The sequence below is a fragment of the Ursus maritimus genome, unplaced genomic scaffold (assembly GCF_017311325.1).
Source record: "Ursus maritimus isolate PB19 unplaced genomic scaffold, ASM1731132v1 scaffold_15, whole genome shotgun sequence".
Classification (NCBI taxonomy): Eukaryota; Metazoa; Chordata; class Mammalia; order Carnivora; family Ursidae; genus Ursus; species Ursus maritimus.
This window is the reverse complement of record NW_024423897.1, coordinates 8,867,071-8,884,427: the sequence shown is the minus strand read 5'-3', so window position 1 is coordinate 8,884,427 and position 17,357 is coordinate 8,867,071.

Sequence of the window (17,357 nt, the reverse complement as noted above, 5' to 3'; positions counted from 1 at the left end):
AGGAGGGGGGGGAGAAGGGGGAGGGGGAGGGGAGGGGGAGGAAAGGGGAGGAGGAAGAGGAAGAAGAAGAAGAAAGAAGAGGAAGAGAAAGAAGAAGAAGAAGAAGAAGAAGGAGAAGGAGAAGGAGAAGAAGAAGAAGAAGAAGAAGAAGAAGAAGAAGAAGAAGAAGAAGAAGAAATAATAATAATAATAAAGGACAATTAAGACCAACATTCCAAATGAGATTTCAGAGCTTGAGAATCAAAGGCGTGGTAGGTCTTGTTGGATTTGAGGCCAGTAAAACTTTCCTGAGCTCACACACACGCAAAAAGTGGATATGGGAAGGAAAACAGAGAAACCATGAAGAAGTAAGAAAAATTGAGTGAATTCTTTCACCCAACTTATCCAGTGGATAGAAGTCAACTAACTTAGGCAAGGAGGAAATACAAGTGTCAGATTGCTAACTTGAGAGCAATGAAAATATTTTTTAAAAAATCACGGAAATATTACTTACAATTAAAAAATTGGTTTTGTCAAACTTTATAAAATTCCTTGTAATTTGACCATTGTGTGTGTGTGTGTGTGCATTTTGACATGTAAAAATTTCATATACTTTAACATACTGATATAAATGGCTCACAGATGTGGCCCAACTGAAGCCAAATAGCATGACTTTGCACTCCACACATATTCTCTGTAATTATTTGAGGACAAAATAGTGAACAAGAGCAGAAAAAAGAATCCAGAAAACAAGTCTAACAGGAGAAATCAAAATATTAAGGATTAAGCAATGTTGTGCTAATGAAAGTCTTCAAATAATTGATCAATTAGTAATGAGGTATTTGAAGCCAGAGATGGGCTACCTTGAGGGATCAGGACACATGTAAAGAAAGGAGGTTTGAAGAAAAAAAGTAAAATTTAGAAATTAATCTCAAAATGAAATAGTTTTTTAAAATAGTAGTGTAACTTAGTTGTGGTTTCTTGAGCAAAGAATACCACTGTCCATGGTTCCATGGTCCTAAAACATAGGTGAATTTTCAGGCAAGGTTGTTCTTCCCTATACTGTGCAGGTTGGGTATGCAGACCTGGAGTGGGAAGAGGGAAAAAGCAATGGGGGTGGGGGGGTGGAGAAAGAGAGAGAGAGAGAGAATGCACATTGAGATAAATAAGAGTAAGTAAACTGTCAAAGACTACTATTATTGATATTAATATATTAATATTAAAGAATTTTTAGGGAGAAGGGAGACATATTACCTCATTTTCCCAGGAAAGAAACATGATAAAGGGAGGGCATTCAGCTTTCATACCTTCATGCAATTAATATTCTAGCTACCCTCACCCCACCTTCTGCTACACTGTAGTTAAGGTTCTGAGCCCAAATTCAGACCTTGGTATTGCTTTCTGGAAGAGAAAGGAATTAGAATACATGTATATTATGAATTTTGAGAGACTATGAGGTCAAAGTGTTAGGAGAGTAGATTTTTAGTTCAAGAAGAGAGGCTGGTGATGAGAAAGGTGCATTCTAACTATTCTTTGTTTTGTGAATCAAAAGAAAGGCGAGAAGGGGATCCAGCAATGATTGTTCCAAAGAAAATTAGATTAGAGTTTGGTTTCACTTAAGATAAAAGGGGATAATTTTTTAAAGATTCATAATGTAGTGAAATATGCTCAAGGGAAAATTAGAAATGGTCAGTATTAGTTTTCTATTTGCTACTGTAACAAGTTAACACAAACATAGTGACTTACAGTATATTTTATTGTCTAACAGTTCTGTAGGTTAGAAGTCCCAATGTGGGCCTCACTTGGATAAAATCAGGTGTTGATAAGGCTGCTTTCCTTTCTGGAGTCTCTAGGGGGTGAATACATTGCCTTGCCTTTTTCATATTATAGAGCTTGTCCACATCTCTTGGTTTGTGGTCTCCTTCCTTCATCGTCAAAGTCAGCAATGTTGCATTTCTCTTACTTTCTTTTACTGTAACATCTCTCTGTGACTCTCTTTTTTGCTTTCCTCTTCTACTTTTAAGGACTTTTGTGATTACATTGGCCCTACCTGGATAATCCAGAATAATCTCCTTATCTGAAGGTCAGCTGATTAAGACCCTTAATGCCATCTGCAGCCTTAGTTTCTTTTTGCCATGTAACCTAGCATATTCAGTTTCTAGGCACATATTTGGGGATTAGGACATTGGCATCTTTGGAGTCAGGCATTATTCTGCCTGCCACAGACTAGGAAAAAAGACATGTTCATATCCTAATTTAGCTCCTGTGGGAAGATTTCCATGACTCTACCTTGTAGATACACTCTGCTCCTTTATGAGAATAAAATGAGAACAGGAATGTGAAATGGTTAGAATGGTGTTTGGCACTTGGGAAACTGTGCTGGATATTTTTCATTTCCCTCCTCATGCAAGGAAGTAGTGCACAGAGACAGATTTTAAGCCCAGGTCTGCCTGACCCAAAGCCCATGCACATAGGCATTATAAGCTCTGACAAGGTGCAGTCTTAAGTAGCAGAAATCATATACTGATGTACTATTGTTATAGTTCATTCAAAAAAAGGTAGAAAAAAACACCAGGGTTTATGGAGAAGCTGATTCATTTTTTATCAGATATTTATAGGATACCTACACTGTACCAGACCTTGTTGTAGGCACTGGGGGAAATGGCAGTAAACAAGACAGACAAATTTAAACTTTTAGGGAATGTACATTCTATTTGGATTGGGGGGGCTGGGGGAGGATTTGGGGTATTCAGCAATGCAAGTATAAACATAATATGCATTGGGGATTAAGAGACAGTGTAGTAGGTAGAATAACGTCTCTCCCTTTAAAAAAAACCCAAAAAGTCCATATCCTAATCCTCAGAACCTGTGAATATGTTCCCTTACACAGCAAAAGGAACTTTGCAAATGTTTTTAAGTTAAGGACTTTGAGATAGGGAGATTATTCTGGATTTTCTGGGTTGGCTCAATGTTATCACATAGTCCTTAAAAATGGAAGATGGGGGCAGAAGAGGAAGTCATAGTGATGTGATGAGACAAGGACTCAACACACTGTTGCTGTCTTTGAAGATGGAGGAAGGAAACTATCAGCCAAGGAATGTGGGCAGCCTTTAGGAACTGTAAAAAATAAGGAAATGCATTCTGGAATCTCCAGAAAGGAGTGCAGCCTCACTTATACCATGATTTTATCCCATTGAGCACTGTGTCAGACTTCTGACCTCCAGAACTATAAGATAATAATAACTTGTTCTAAAACAGTACATTTGACATAATTTGTTACAGCAGCGATAGACAATACAAGCAGTGAGAGGTGTAACAAGGATTACACTGGCAAGCAGCTTCCCTGAGGTACTCTGTATGCCCAAGAACACCTTTTTCTCCTGAAACAGTAATATTTTTGTCGTAAGTAGTAAACCACACTGAGCTAGATAGAACAGAGAGTGTTCTTTATAAGGGTATGGTGATATCTCACAATACCCAAGGAAATCAGTGTTGCCAATCCCTTAAAATAGGTCCAGAACCATGAGCAGGAAGACTGTCTAGACTTTTCCCTTCACATTTCCTTTCTCTTCCTCTCTAAATATCTCTCTAAACTAGCTCCCTTATTCTCTTCAGTCTGCCTAATTGAACATAATTGTTAGCAGATCAGAGTTACGTGCTACAATTCCAAAGGCAGAATCTCAATGGAAACTTCTAACTTCTCCTTCCCCATCCTCCTTTTTAGTAAAGAAATTCTCGTTGTTCCAGCTTGGGTTAGGTATCTTGCTCTGGACCCATCATGTAGGGCCAAGAGCAAAACAGGGAAGGGGTGATTGTTATAAATCGAACAGATACCCAATATGTTTATTCCATGATGCTTATTATGTAACTGGAGAGCTAATTTTAGGAAAATACATCACTCTATTTAGCCAATCTCATGTAGTTTCTGGTCAAAACAAAGAATTTGTGTGAGGCAATGTGAAAGATACAAAGGCAAGCAACAGACATTTATCAAGCATCTATTTTTATGCCAAGAAATCTGCTAAGTACTTGGGTCACAAAGACATAGAAGGCTTACGGAATGGAGGAGAGAGAATAATTGACATTATTATGTGATATGTGCTGAATGGAAGATCTGTGCAAAGTGCCGCCAGCACATCCAGTGAAACATCACATCTTGCTAAATTGGCTGGAATGGGAGGGGCCTGGGGCAAATTCCTAGAGAAAGTAATTGGAACTTCCAGGTGAATGAGGGAGGAAAATGCGTCTCAGGAAAAAGGAGAGAGTCTACAAACCCTGCAGTCACAAAAATAACCAGTGAGGTCTGGGGCCAGTGAGTAGTTGAGAGCAACAAGGTTTACAAGGGAAAAAGATTCCAGTTATTCAAGGCTCACAGTCTAATAGAAGAGTAAGGATAGATAATAAACAACTGTCACAAGGTCTGAATACATTAGCATAATAATGAAGTGGCAAAGCACACACAGAGTTTTGGAGGTAAGCTTGGGAATCAGGGGTCGAGTTAAAATCCAGTTGGGAAGACTAGATGTATTCCTGGGATAAGCTGGCTTTTAAGCAGTTTCATAAGTAGTCTATACTTAATAGGAATGAGCAAGATAGAACCTGAAATTAATTAAAATGCTCCTCTTTGGTTCAAAGCACACAAACGTTATGCAAAGCAACTTACTACTATGTGGATCGCACATAGCATAGACATAGCATTTGCTTCCCAAGGTGACATGGTTCTGCAAAACTAAGATTCTGTAATGATTTCTATCATCTTTTCTCTTTCTTCAACAATTGTCTGGTCTTTTAGAAGAGAAAGCTGTACTATGACTATGCCAGGAAAAATATGAGAAAAGCATCTTGAATATTGAGTGGAATGGGAAATCCCGGAGGAAAAGAATTTCCATCACAAAGTGTTCCCTTGTCATGGAATCTTTGAAGTAGGCCACTGGACTCCACATACTACATTCCCCTTGCTTTGTTTCCTTTTTTAAATTAATCATTTGAACATGTTGGAGCTTCAAATGTTTACTGGGTGATTATAAACACATTGAAGTACTGAAGGAAAGCTCCCGGGACACCATATTCACCCTCATCAGTTTTTTAGATTTTATTTTGACACATCATCAATTGGAATTTTTAATTCAGACTATTCTCAAATGTTACAGCAATTTTACATAGTATATTATCAAAGTTCCAAGTCTTTTGATAAGGGTAATTAAACATGCCAAGTTTGTTCCTACAGCCCTGAGTCTGCAGTCACTCATCCACTGGTTATGTTCCTATACTTTGTTTATGGCTTTCTGTGTATTATTTTTATAGTGTTTGAGAAATGTATTCACCTTTAATTCCTTGGAAGCTTAGTTCTAAACCTAGAGAAAAAGGACCCAGTCTCTTTACAACCTACATAGGTGAAATCCCAAAGATATACTATGCTTCTAAGGCATTTAAAAAAAAAAATGTTTATCTTCTAAAGAAATGACTCCATCTTTTAGGACTCAGATATTGATTATATTACTCTTTTTGACATAATCCTTTACTCCTTATGCAGACAAAAACACCATTGATTTTTATAAACTAGTGGCATTTTTTCCCCCATCACTAGAAGTTTTGTTTGGAAAAAGGAGAATGGAAGCCAGTTCGGAGTAATCTATCTTTCTACATAAGTATTTCTGTGGCACTTATCACAGCAGTACCTGGGCACTCAAAAGCACCATTAGACTAAAACACATACACTGGAGGGGGAAAAAAAAACACTACAAGCTAAGAAAACAGAAAGTTTAAAACATCAAGAGAAATAGAAAAAAATGTTCTTTGTCTGTGGGCAGCCAATGGGACTTGAAGGAAATTCTCAGGAGCAATTAAAAAAATATATCCTTTCTCCACATCCGTTTATTTATTTAAAAGCTTCTAAAGGACTATTCTAGGCCTTTGATTCAGATACAAAACACCACTGAGACTTGCTGTGATAAATCAAGGATGGAATATGACACTTACTCTAGCACTCTGGATATAAGACAAAAAAAAAAGCAAAAAAAAAAAAAATATATATATATAAATAACTGAGGTACCAATTGATCCCAAGGATGTTTTGGATTCCCCAGTAGGACAGTCCTTTTTTACTGGCATACTCAAATAGACCTAATACTTGTCCAGTGGAATATGCATGGACTATGGTATCTGAGATAGATTTAGGAAATGAATTGTTGGGTGGTGAAACTTGCCAAGGTAACTAATTTAAAGAGAAAAGGACTGATGTCATAAATTATAATCCAAACTGATTTTGTAACTTAAGTATCTTTTATCTCCTACTATAAGATCAGTAAAATTATAATATTATATGCCAGATGTCAATTAGCAGGGCAGAATAGTTTGCAGTGTCAAAGGCTATGTATTCCACTCTTTTTAATATATAAAAGAGAAATTACTGAATAATTGCCTATTTGTATCAAAAATATAATCTACTGTAAAATTGTTATATATGAAAATTCAAATTTGAAAATAGGCCAATTTTCTTTGGCACATGTAATTTACAGATTTATATTACAATTCAATCCAACATATTGAGAAAAAGCACTTTAATGGGAAAGGAATAAATATCTAATTTATAGGAGAGTAACTGCCATAAAGTTTTATTTGTATCATGATGTAATTTCTGAGTAAAAATACTTTCTGCTCCATTTCATGGTGGGTAACCTGACGATTCTTATGATTTCCCTCCTATTTTAACAGAAACGCCTCAGTTTTTTTTATCTGACCTTGTTATACAGTCAGAAACACTGCTGATAGAAATTACATTTCAACGAGTAAAGCCATCTTCACCTCCGATTTACATAGAAGTTGGCAAATTAAAAGTATTTTAATAAGGCTAGCAGTGATAGTTCAGGAATGAGATTTAAACTGAGCTTCTGTGCCAATGAGTGCATTAACTTTATTCAAAAATAGTGTATGTAAAATGGCACACAACTGACATGAGCTGATTATGATAATGTCTTAGTGCAAATTTTTGAAAATCAGGTACTATAAAAATATACCATTAACTTTATGTTAATAAAATATTTTGCTTGATGCCTTTTAAATTATTCATTTGAAGTAGTCTAAAAATATAAAGGAACTCTTATTATCATTCAATTTACATGATTACTTTTAAGTTCACTTTTTTGGTTTAACATAAACAGAGTGTAAAATTCACATCAAGCTTTTGGTATTTAAAATGTGTAATTTTTATGCAAAAATTGGATGCTGTGTTACATTTTTAAGGTTGTCATTAGTATAAATATAATTTTGACTTCTGATTTGAAACAATTTAACCCTTAGGAGAAATTATCATGTTTCCCAGGTTGACTCATTATTGCTGCTTTGATTATAGATGAATTCCTTTGTAAAAACACTTTTTAAGAATCTAAGCACTGACTTGAAACGCCTGGGGTTCCCACAGATGCATTTGAAGAAATTATGAAAATTATTAGGAAAAGAGGATCATTTTTATTTTTTCCCCCAAAAGCTCGGTTTGATTTTAAGGATTAAACAACCATTATGTGCTCAGGATTGTGCTGGGCTCTCTATGGCTTTACACAGGAGGACAACACACTGGTTGCCTGTCATTGCTTACAGTCAAATATAACTACCATTAGTTACAGCACAGTGTTGAGCACATAATGCTACCCAGGAAACTGGATTTATACTGTAAAAAAAAAAAAGAAAAGAAAAGAAAAGAAATATGAGACAGTAAAGCTGGATAAGAACCCTAAATATGGTGGGTCTTGACTTGAGTAGGAGAGATCTAATATAGATTTTTAAAGAAGAGAGGATGTGGGCCTTCAAATGGAAGAGATATTTGAATGAAAGATCAGTTGTCTTCTTTAGAGTATATAGAACATACCAAAGTCTAGTTCTGTTCACAATGTAAATAATTTAAAATTTAAATTTACATATACACTTATATATATACTTCAGTCCATATGCAAATATAAAACTAGTTATATAAATAATTACTTGAAACCATATACAGTTTTTAAAAATTATATAGATATTGGGGCGCCTGGGTGGCACAGTGGTTAAGCGTCTGCCTTCGGCTCAGGGCGTGATCCCGGCGATCTGGGATCGAGCCCCACATCAGGCTCTTCTGCTGTGAGCCTGCTTCTTCCTCTCCCACTCCCCCTGCTTGTGTTCCCTCTCTCACTGGCTGTCTCTATCTCTGTCAAATAAATAAAATCTTTAAAAAAAAAATTATATGGATACATAAAAAGGTCTCTAAATGCCAGACACTGGCTCACTTATTTCAAAAGGTATTTCAAAACTCTATTCTTGGGAAGGAAGGGAAAGAGGAAGAAAAAGGAAGAAGGAATTTGACTTGTATATGCTGTATATCAGGCTGATGTTTCTTTTCCACATAGACCCAAGTTGTGATTGCCTCATTCATATATATTTAAGAGAATGAGTCTCTTGCATATCATTGCAGGCAAACCTGCCATAATTTAAAACCTGTGGCACAGAGAAGCGTTTCTGACTTTTGTGTGGCTTAGTACAACCCTGTCTCCCAAGAATGGTACTAATTTGACACGACTGGACAAGACACTGAATGAGGTTCCCAGGAGTTTGGTAGTATTTGCAGAATTAGATTATTTTATCCTATCAAAATTGCAAGGAACCTTACAAGCTGGTCATCTCTCCTCCTACCCAATTGAAACTCCTTGTACAACATTCTGAAGAGATGTTCATCTAAATTCAATTTGAATGGTTAAAAAGAAGGGGCATTAGTCTATGCACACCAGTTGTTCATCCATAGGCCTTTCAAAAATTTGAAGATAGATACCATAATATTTCAGTATCTTTCTTCAAGCTCAGCATATCTGTTCATCTTTTTTTTTTTTTCCCCCATGAGAGAGTTTCCAAATTATCTTCCATTTTCCTCATCTTCTTTGGGATAGTTTCAAGTTTCTTTTTTTCCAAGAAAACATATTTATTGATGCTACCATATGGTGATCCAGTGGTAACACACAAACCCAGACACGTGCATATCACTGGACCCGACCCTCAAGAAAATTTTATTTAAGACAAGGGAGGTAAACGTGAATCAAAGCACAACAAAAATAAATAATTGTGAACTGTGTTAAGCATGTAAAGGAGATCACCCCAAATCGAAATGGAATATCCACAATGCTATGTAAATTTTGGATCTGATAGGACCTGCACAAAAAGAGAAACTATTACTGACCTTGATCTGAATATTACATAATACTGAAGCCAAAAGATTGCTTTAGCTGGCTCAGTTTGAGTTTATGGTAACTTTTTTTTTTTTTTTTTTGGTTTTGGTTTGTTTTGTCAAATCAACTTCTGTCACATCAGCTTTCTGTATCTTCTACTTACATAATTGATTTTTAAACATCAACACAAAACCTTACGCTTATGAATGTAAAATTCCATCATCTTGGTTTTAGCCCATGGGTCTAACATGTCAAGGTCATTTTTGAATCATAATTAAGGCATCCAACATATTCAGTAAACTTTTGTATCAGCTGAGAATATCACAAGCATTTATTCAGTGACTTCATTAAATAGCAAGACCAAATATAAAGCTCCAAGGTATGCATCAAAGACTTCTCTAAGTTGATACACTGATACATATATAAAATCTTTCAATACCTAACGGTAAGTATAGACATCTGTTGTTTGTGCTTTCTAGCATCCATTTCTCCTTCCTCTGGAAATATATTTTTCTTGAGGAAATATTCTTCTGCCATTATCATTTCATATAATTTTGATATAAATGTTGAGCTCGGTCTATCCCTGGTTCCCAGAGTGTCATATGACCTAACTTGGTCAATGAGAATATTGAGTACTGCTGGCTACAGAATTGGGCACATAATCTAAGTCATTCTAGTGAGATTAAAATCTTGACCTTTTGTGGAATTGCTGGGAAGAGAGACTCTTGCTGAAATTGAAACTGGGAGAACTTAAGATTGGAATTGCTGGGAGTCACCATATGGAGAGTGCCTAGCTAAGCATTCAAGTGACATATGAAAGTGGAGCCAAGAGATAAAGAGAAAGAGACCAAACCCTCACCCAGCTGTTCTAGATTCAAAGCCAGGTCTAGATTTTTCTGTTGCATAAGCCATAACATGAACTCTTCAGCTTTAGCCAGTTGGCGTTAGGTTTCTGTCATTTGCCAAGTGTTCCAACTGATACCCCATATTATTATCTAGTCCATATTTTCTTTTTGCCCACAAGAATATCATGGGAGTCTTTGTCATCTGTTTTATTGAAATCTAGATAAAGAATTTCTACAGTACTTTTTTGGCCAATCAATGTAGTAACCCTTTTGTCAAGGGAAATTAGATTTGTTTGTTTGTAGTAAATTTATGCTGGTTCACACTGATCATCTCTTTTCTGAAACCATCTGGTTAATAATCCACTATAGAAGCTTAACTAGTTTAGAAGATAAATTCCATATGCTCTTCGCATCACTAACTGTGGAATAATATATATTTTTTCCTCTGATCTTTTGGATTGTTTTTTCTAAAGTCTCAGGCACATTATTCCCAAGGTTTCTGAATATGAGTATCTTTTTAAAATACCAAAACTTATCTCAGACCTCCAAATTCTTTTGATTGTACTTCATTAGTTACTATTTATTTAAAACATATATAAAGGCAAAAATTATGAGTGTTTTTAAATGAAATTCTGTTCTATTAATCATGGCATCTGTAAATATTTGACAAAGTATCCTACCTACATATAGGAAATATTACTTACTCAATCTGTGTATAAATCTAGGTAAAGATGACTTCCCAGTCCCTTTCAATCTGCCCCCAAGGATAAGTGGGCCAGATGGCAAAGTCCTGTTAAAGTGTATTTGTTTGATGATGCCTAACATTTTATCCCTGGCCCTTTTCAAATAAATGCAAGACCCCATGGTCCCTTTCTTCTGAAATCCCTTTCACTTCTTCCTGTCAACCTCTATGGAGGTTGCTCTTTTGACTCTGCTCAATAGGAGTCTTGAAATGAAAAGTGATGACCTGATGGGGAAGAACATTTAGGCTCTCAAACCCACAAAGATGCTGGGGCATAAACTGACACCAGGAAAACTTCACTTAGAACCAGAAAGTGGGGTTGGGCATGGGGCAGTTCCCTTGGCTTTCCCTAGCACAGAAAGAAAGAGAGACTATAGTCCCAATACTCTCAGGCAATAATTACCAGACAGACTGACCCTAATGAAAAAGCACTACAGAGCACCTTCTTAAAAGCTTTTGGTGTCTGATTTTTTAGATAGTGGTGCTCAAATGTGGACAACTGATGATGTCCAAAGTTTCCCTGTGTGCTTTAGGCAGTTTATTTTTAAAATGAGGTTAAGCAAACTGCAGTTTAGGGGAAAACACATTTATTTTTACCTTAGTAAACTTATTGTCATTTTGGCATATCACCTTTATGGTTGACACAAACTTGGCAGTGTGACACATTAGCTCAAACAAACAAACAAACAAACAAACAAACAAACAGACTTTTCAGAATCAGATCCTCAAATACCAGGCAGCAGTGTTTTTCTCTGAACACTTTGTTGCCGTTGTTGTTAGGAGTTGCTACATATAAAAGGTCGCCGGCTATAGTCTGACACTCTATGACTCCCCACTGGTAATTAGGGCCTGGGATGTCAAACCTTGCTTTTTGATTCCCATGCAATAGTGAGATACACACTTTGTCCAGTCTCTGCCTTAATTTTTGAGAACACGAGACGCAGTGGATGTAAAACTGATATCCAATGTCTCCACATTGCTAATGACTGAAATCTTGGCAGAGGTTGTCTCTAAACACCAAAGCATAGACTACTTGAATGAAGAGTTTTTAGTGCATAGTTTTGAGTCAAGTTTATCATAAGAGGTGTACCACATGAAGTTGAAGGATTTCAGAGAATGGTCCTCTTAATGTTCGTCTTAATGTAAATAGCTGAAGAAATGACATATTCAGGTTAAAATATCTTTTTAAGTGGCCAGTTGTTTGAAACCTGGGTAGGCAAATACGTAGTTCTCAGTGATAATGAACACTTAAAATATAATAACAGGCCACTTATTTTTATTTTTCTCAAATATCCTTCTTAGAGAAGCAGTTGGTTTCATGACTCAGGTTCGGAGCATAGATCATTCCACAAATATCCCAGCAGCTTGAGACTTCGACACCTGATGCCTGAATCACTGAAAGTATCCTCCAAGTTGTCTTCTTGTCTCAGATCCACTTTACTTTTTTTCTCCCAGAAAAATCTTCATAAAATACTCCTATAGCACATTTTTTTTTCTGCCACTCTGCATTTGCATTTCAGTTCTACAGCCTAGGAGAAAATAAATAGCCCTCAATATGCCAGTTATTACAAGTCTGAAATTAAAAGTGATGGAGAAATGTCCCCTATTTTTCTGTGGTGTTCTTGTTTGCTGTCAGATGTGTGCATTTTAGGGAAAGAACAACACACTGAAAGGCAAGGAGACAGAGTAGAAAGATCATGATTCAGGACAGGGTCAGAAAAATTGATCTGTACAGAGCCAGATAGTAGATATTTTAGGCTTTGCAGACCAGATAGTCTCTGTCGCAACTACTTAATTCTGCTGTTGTCGTATGAAAGCAGCCATAGACACTGCCTAAACAAATGTGCATAGTGTTTCAGTAAAATTATATTTATGGACACAGTATTTAGAATTTAATATAATTTTCATGTCTCATGAGATATTCTTCTTTTGATTTTTTTTTTTTTGGACCATTTAAAAATGTAAAAATCGGGACACCTGTGTGACTCAGTCAGTTAAGCGCCTGTCTTCAGCTCAGGTCATGATCTCAGGGTCCTGGAATTGAGCCCTTCATTGGGCTCTCTGCTCAGTGGGGAGCCTGCTTCTCCTTCTGCCCCTCCCCACTATTTGTGCTCGCTCGCTCTCTCAAATAAATAAATAAAATCTTCAAAAAAATTTAAAAATCATTCTTAGCTCATGAGCCATACAGATGTAGGCTGTAGGCCATATTTAGCTTGCAGGGTTATAGTTTGCCAACTCCTTGTTTAGGAAAGAGATTGATTTGGGTATGACTCCAAGCTCTGCCATGAACATGAACATACAGGGTATCTAGCTTTTCTGTATATTAGTTTAATTATTGAATTATGTGTGTTGGGGTGAATGTACTTGCAGGGGCCTGCAGTATTTGATGAATTATCATAAGTAAAACAACTAGCATGGTCTTAATCTTGTAGAGATGACATACCTCTACTCTGGGAAATCAGATAACAGGTCTCTCATATGTAACCTTAAAAGCAATAGCATCTAATATGCACTCAGTAATTATTGCTGATGTGGAAAACACTAGATTTCATCTTTCTCCTTCTTAAGTTGTGAGGTGAAACATCTTTGATCCTCCAGCATGGATCTGGAGAATTTTCTGAAATTCTTTGACTTTTTAATAATTCATCTTAATATGGAAACAATCACGTTACCTGCCATATAAGTTGTTGGGAAAATTTTAGGAAGTAATGCATATAAAATGCTATACAGTGCCTACTATGTTTTAAGGATTACTCAAATAAATAAAAAGTTGTTATTAGTAATAATACTACTATTAATATTATAAAATGGCTTTAGAGAACCCACTGGATAAAGATCAAATTGCACAACTTTATTCCAACTGTCTGATCAACTGGCTTATCCTAATTCAGAATTCTTCCCATGTGCCACATATTTCTCTTCTGCCTGTTTTCCCTTATCCTACTCATAACTTGCTCGTTCCCACTTCTTCTTTGCTCATAAGCTTTCTCTTACATGAAAATCTTTGCCCCAACTTTTCCTCAAGGATATGCTGTCAGAACTTCCAGATTCTTCTTAATTTCCACTTCTGTTGAGTCTTCCCTAAGAACTGTGGACCTCACTGACTTTTTAATATCAGTAACACTTTTATAGTGTCTAATATAATTTCACACCTGATTGTATATATTTGTTTCATTTTCTTATTATCTCGGAAGTCTTTCAGGAACCAGATTGTGATCGCCTGTAAAGGAAGGAATGGTGAGATCTACTTGTTCTGTGTTCCTCTTCTCCTTAAAATACCCTGTGCTCCGTAAAATGTCCTGTCACTTTGAACACCTATCTGCTAACTGAGGTGGTCACTTAAGTAGAGTAAATCTGTATTATTCCTGATCCTGGATCCTCCATGTGATGGAATATTCCCTGTCTGCTGGAGGTTGTAATACACTGCCTGTTTTCCCTATTGCTTACTTATCTGTAATATCACACTGCTTGAGCTCTGCTTTCCTGCTGATTCAGGTGACAGAGACACATTTTACTTTTAATATCAGTTTATTCAAAAATTTAAGCCAATTTTTAACATTACACCTAAGTAAAAATGTATCCTTTTAAAAACGTTGAGTCTTTGGGTTTCCTTTTGAGTATTTCATGTGGATTCTGAATTATTCACCATATGATGCCTGATTTTTTTCACTGGAGTTAATTAGGCACCCAGTTAATTGTGATTCATTGGGTAGCATTTGGCAAGACTAGATGAGGTCATTCAAACAAAGATTTTGCACTTCTGAACACATTGTCTTTTGTTGCATTTGAGATTAGGGAGAAGTAAATTTTCTTTTTCTCATCTTGCCTTTTTTCTCGAATATTGCATATGCATTTTTTTTTCTTTAAGGAGAAGAAAACAAAAGAAAACAAAGGGTGGGGCTTGGAAGAAGGGTAAGAATATGATGATATTGTTATTTTCTTCGAGTGAGGCATCCCTTCTTTTCAGTTCCTCTAGCCAAGGAGGTTCCAGTCAAATGCCCTTCCAAGCTTGTGATTTCCTCTACCCCATCAGCCACAGGGTGCATGGCAGGGTAATGCATGATGCTTCTCTGCCCTGCAGACTAGACCTTCTGGTTTCACAATTCCAAAGCCCCATGCAAAGAGCAGAGGGAAAGCTGCCTTGGTATCGAGTTGTAGAGTAGAGAGAATGGGAAGAGAACTTAAATGAAAATATTTGCCAGCTCCTGTATTGGCCTCCTATCTCCTTCAGCAGGAGAAGATTTCAAGCTGCTGAAATTTAAAATGATAGGAAAATCAAGATCTTCATCTTCTTAATAAATCCAGTTCCCCTGAGCATCAGAGAGAATGGTATTAAACCCCAACATTGGTCAGAAAGACCAGCCCTCTTTCTGGGAGCTCTGAAAAGGAAAAAGAATTGAAAAGGCAAGCATCTCTTTATTGTAACAAAAGCAAGAAGGAAAAATATTTTTCAGTTACAGCTCTGTCCTACCTTGCTTTATCCTTTTGTTTGGGCAGCAATCACAGATCCATATGCTAAGTGGTGGAAGATATTTTTCAAAAACATTTGTCTCCTTGGGAGGCTTCTAAGCTTGTTTTATTGGCAACTATGAAATCACCACTGGGTCTGTCGTGTGGTTATTCTACAGATGGTTTGCATGGGTGGCTTGTTTCTACTGGATGAAGTCTCCCTTTGGACTCCAGTTTGGATTTGAGAAATTCATGCACTACTAGTCTTTACTTTCTTTTGATAAAATTCTCATACTGTTTCACCTGTAGACTCTTGCCTTTGGAGTTTTTGATGGCTAAGAAGAAAGTAACATGGTGGAAACCTAGTCAAGTAGTACTGATGCAAACGAACAAAGCTTCACCAGCCATCATGGTCCGTTCTAGTTTGAATGGGTGGCAGGTGGTCTGGCAATTTTCTCAGTACATACAGAAACCAGTGTCCACTGGAAGCCCAAAATAATCTTACAGAATTTTACCTAAAGGCAGATGGCAACACTTCTTTACACTTGGGTTGTTGTTGTTCTTGTTGTTTTTCCTCTTTTCTCTTCTCCAAAACAATCACAGTTATGCATGCAGTTCATGCCAGGGACATTTATATATGTCCAAGAGAGTGCATTCCTTTCAGATACATTCATTTCAGTATTATTATTTTAAAAACAGAATGCAAATGTGTGAAATGGATCATTCCAGTTTGCAGAAGAAGTAGCTTACACTGTAACTTTTTAAAGGCTTTCGTTCATTTTCCTGTCTTCAGTTGCCAAAAAAACTTAAATCTATTGTACTTTTCCCGGGATCCAGGGAATAACTGACTGTTGTGTCATGGGATTGACTTTTTAGAGTTATGCAAAAATGGTTTTAAATGGCTACACAATTGTTCGCTGATGGGTGGTCTCTGGTAGGTTATTTAACATTTCTGAGTCTGTTTTTCCATCTGTGAAATGGGAATAATATGGCCCTGTACTCAGGGGTTATGTGAGGAATAAACAATGTAACATGTAGAATCTTAGCAAAGAGTTGTCACCTAGTAAACTCAGCTATTGTGTATTGAGTACTCTGTCTTTGCTAGATTCTGTTTTTTTGCACTTGGTATGTTCTAACTCAGCTAATTATCATAACAACTTTTCCTTCTAATATTATAGACAAAGTTTAACTTTACCAAGCAAACAAAGGGAGTAATTTGTAGCAGTGGAACTTGCTCCTGTGCTTTTAATCACTACTCCATTTTGGGTCTTCATGTTGTATGTAGATTACCAAAGAATTTTAATTTTCCTTGTCCCCAATTTTCTAGTCCTTTATTTATCTCATCTGTCTAATTGATGTGATTAGACCAGTGACTATTCACAGAGGTGTCTGTTAGAAAAACATGAGGAACATCTTGAAACTGGACAAGGCTGGACCCAGTCATATGAAGATCCCAATTTTATAGTATTTATTTACTTGGGGTCTTGAAATATGAATTATTCCATTACAAAGGTTATTCTGATGCAAGGCACCAAAAAGATAATCAGGGAAGAAAGAGGCATAGTAACCAACAAGACATTCTTAACCTTGTTTTTTAAATTTTTGTATTAATCTGTATGCAGAAGAAAATCTCTGATTTTGAAACAGGATAACTGGAGTCAAGCTATGGCTGTAATTTTTGCTTCTCCAATGTTTCACCACCTGGTTCTCCTTTGTAAGTGACCTTGGGACTTTAAGATATTCACATGGAGCTATCGTGCTTTTTGTAGTTTAAACAATTCTCATTTCAGCAATGTGTTTGGCAGCAGCCTCTCCCTTCTTACATGGCAGTAGTACAATACAGGCTTTTAAGCCGCTCTTAACAGAATTACCCCCATGCTGCTTTCTTTTCCTGATATGTCTTTGCCCTTAGTTCATTTTTAGCACTTATAAAGGATTGTATGTTTTTTATTAGCATTCATCTGCACCAAGTGTAAGTTGTGATCAAATTCTTTAATATTAATGAATGATAGCTAAAAGTTTTTGCAGCATAGGAAAGAAAAAATGAAGTTCACTGTGCTTCTAAAGATTAATCTGAATGGATCTCTTTCTTATTATATCACCCCATTTATTATTTTTACACATGCATGTGCCCATTCTAACTGAAAGTAACAG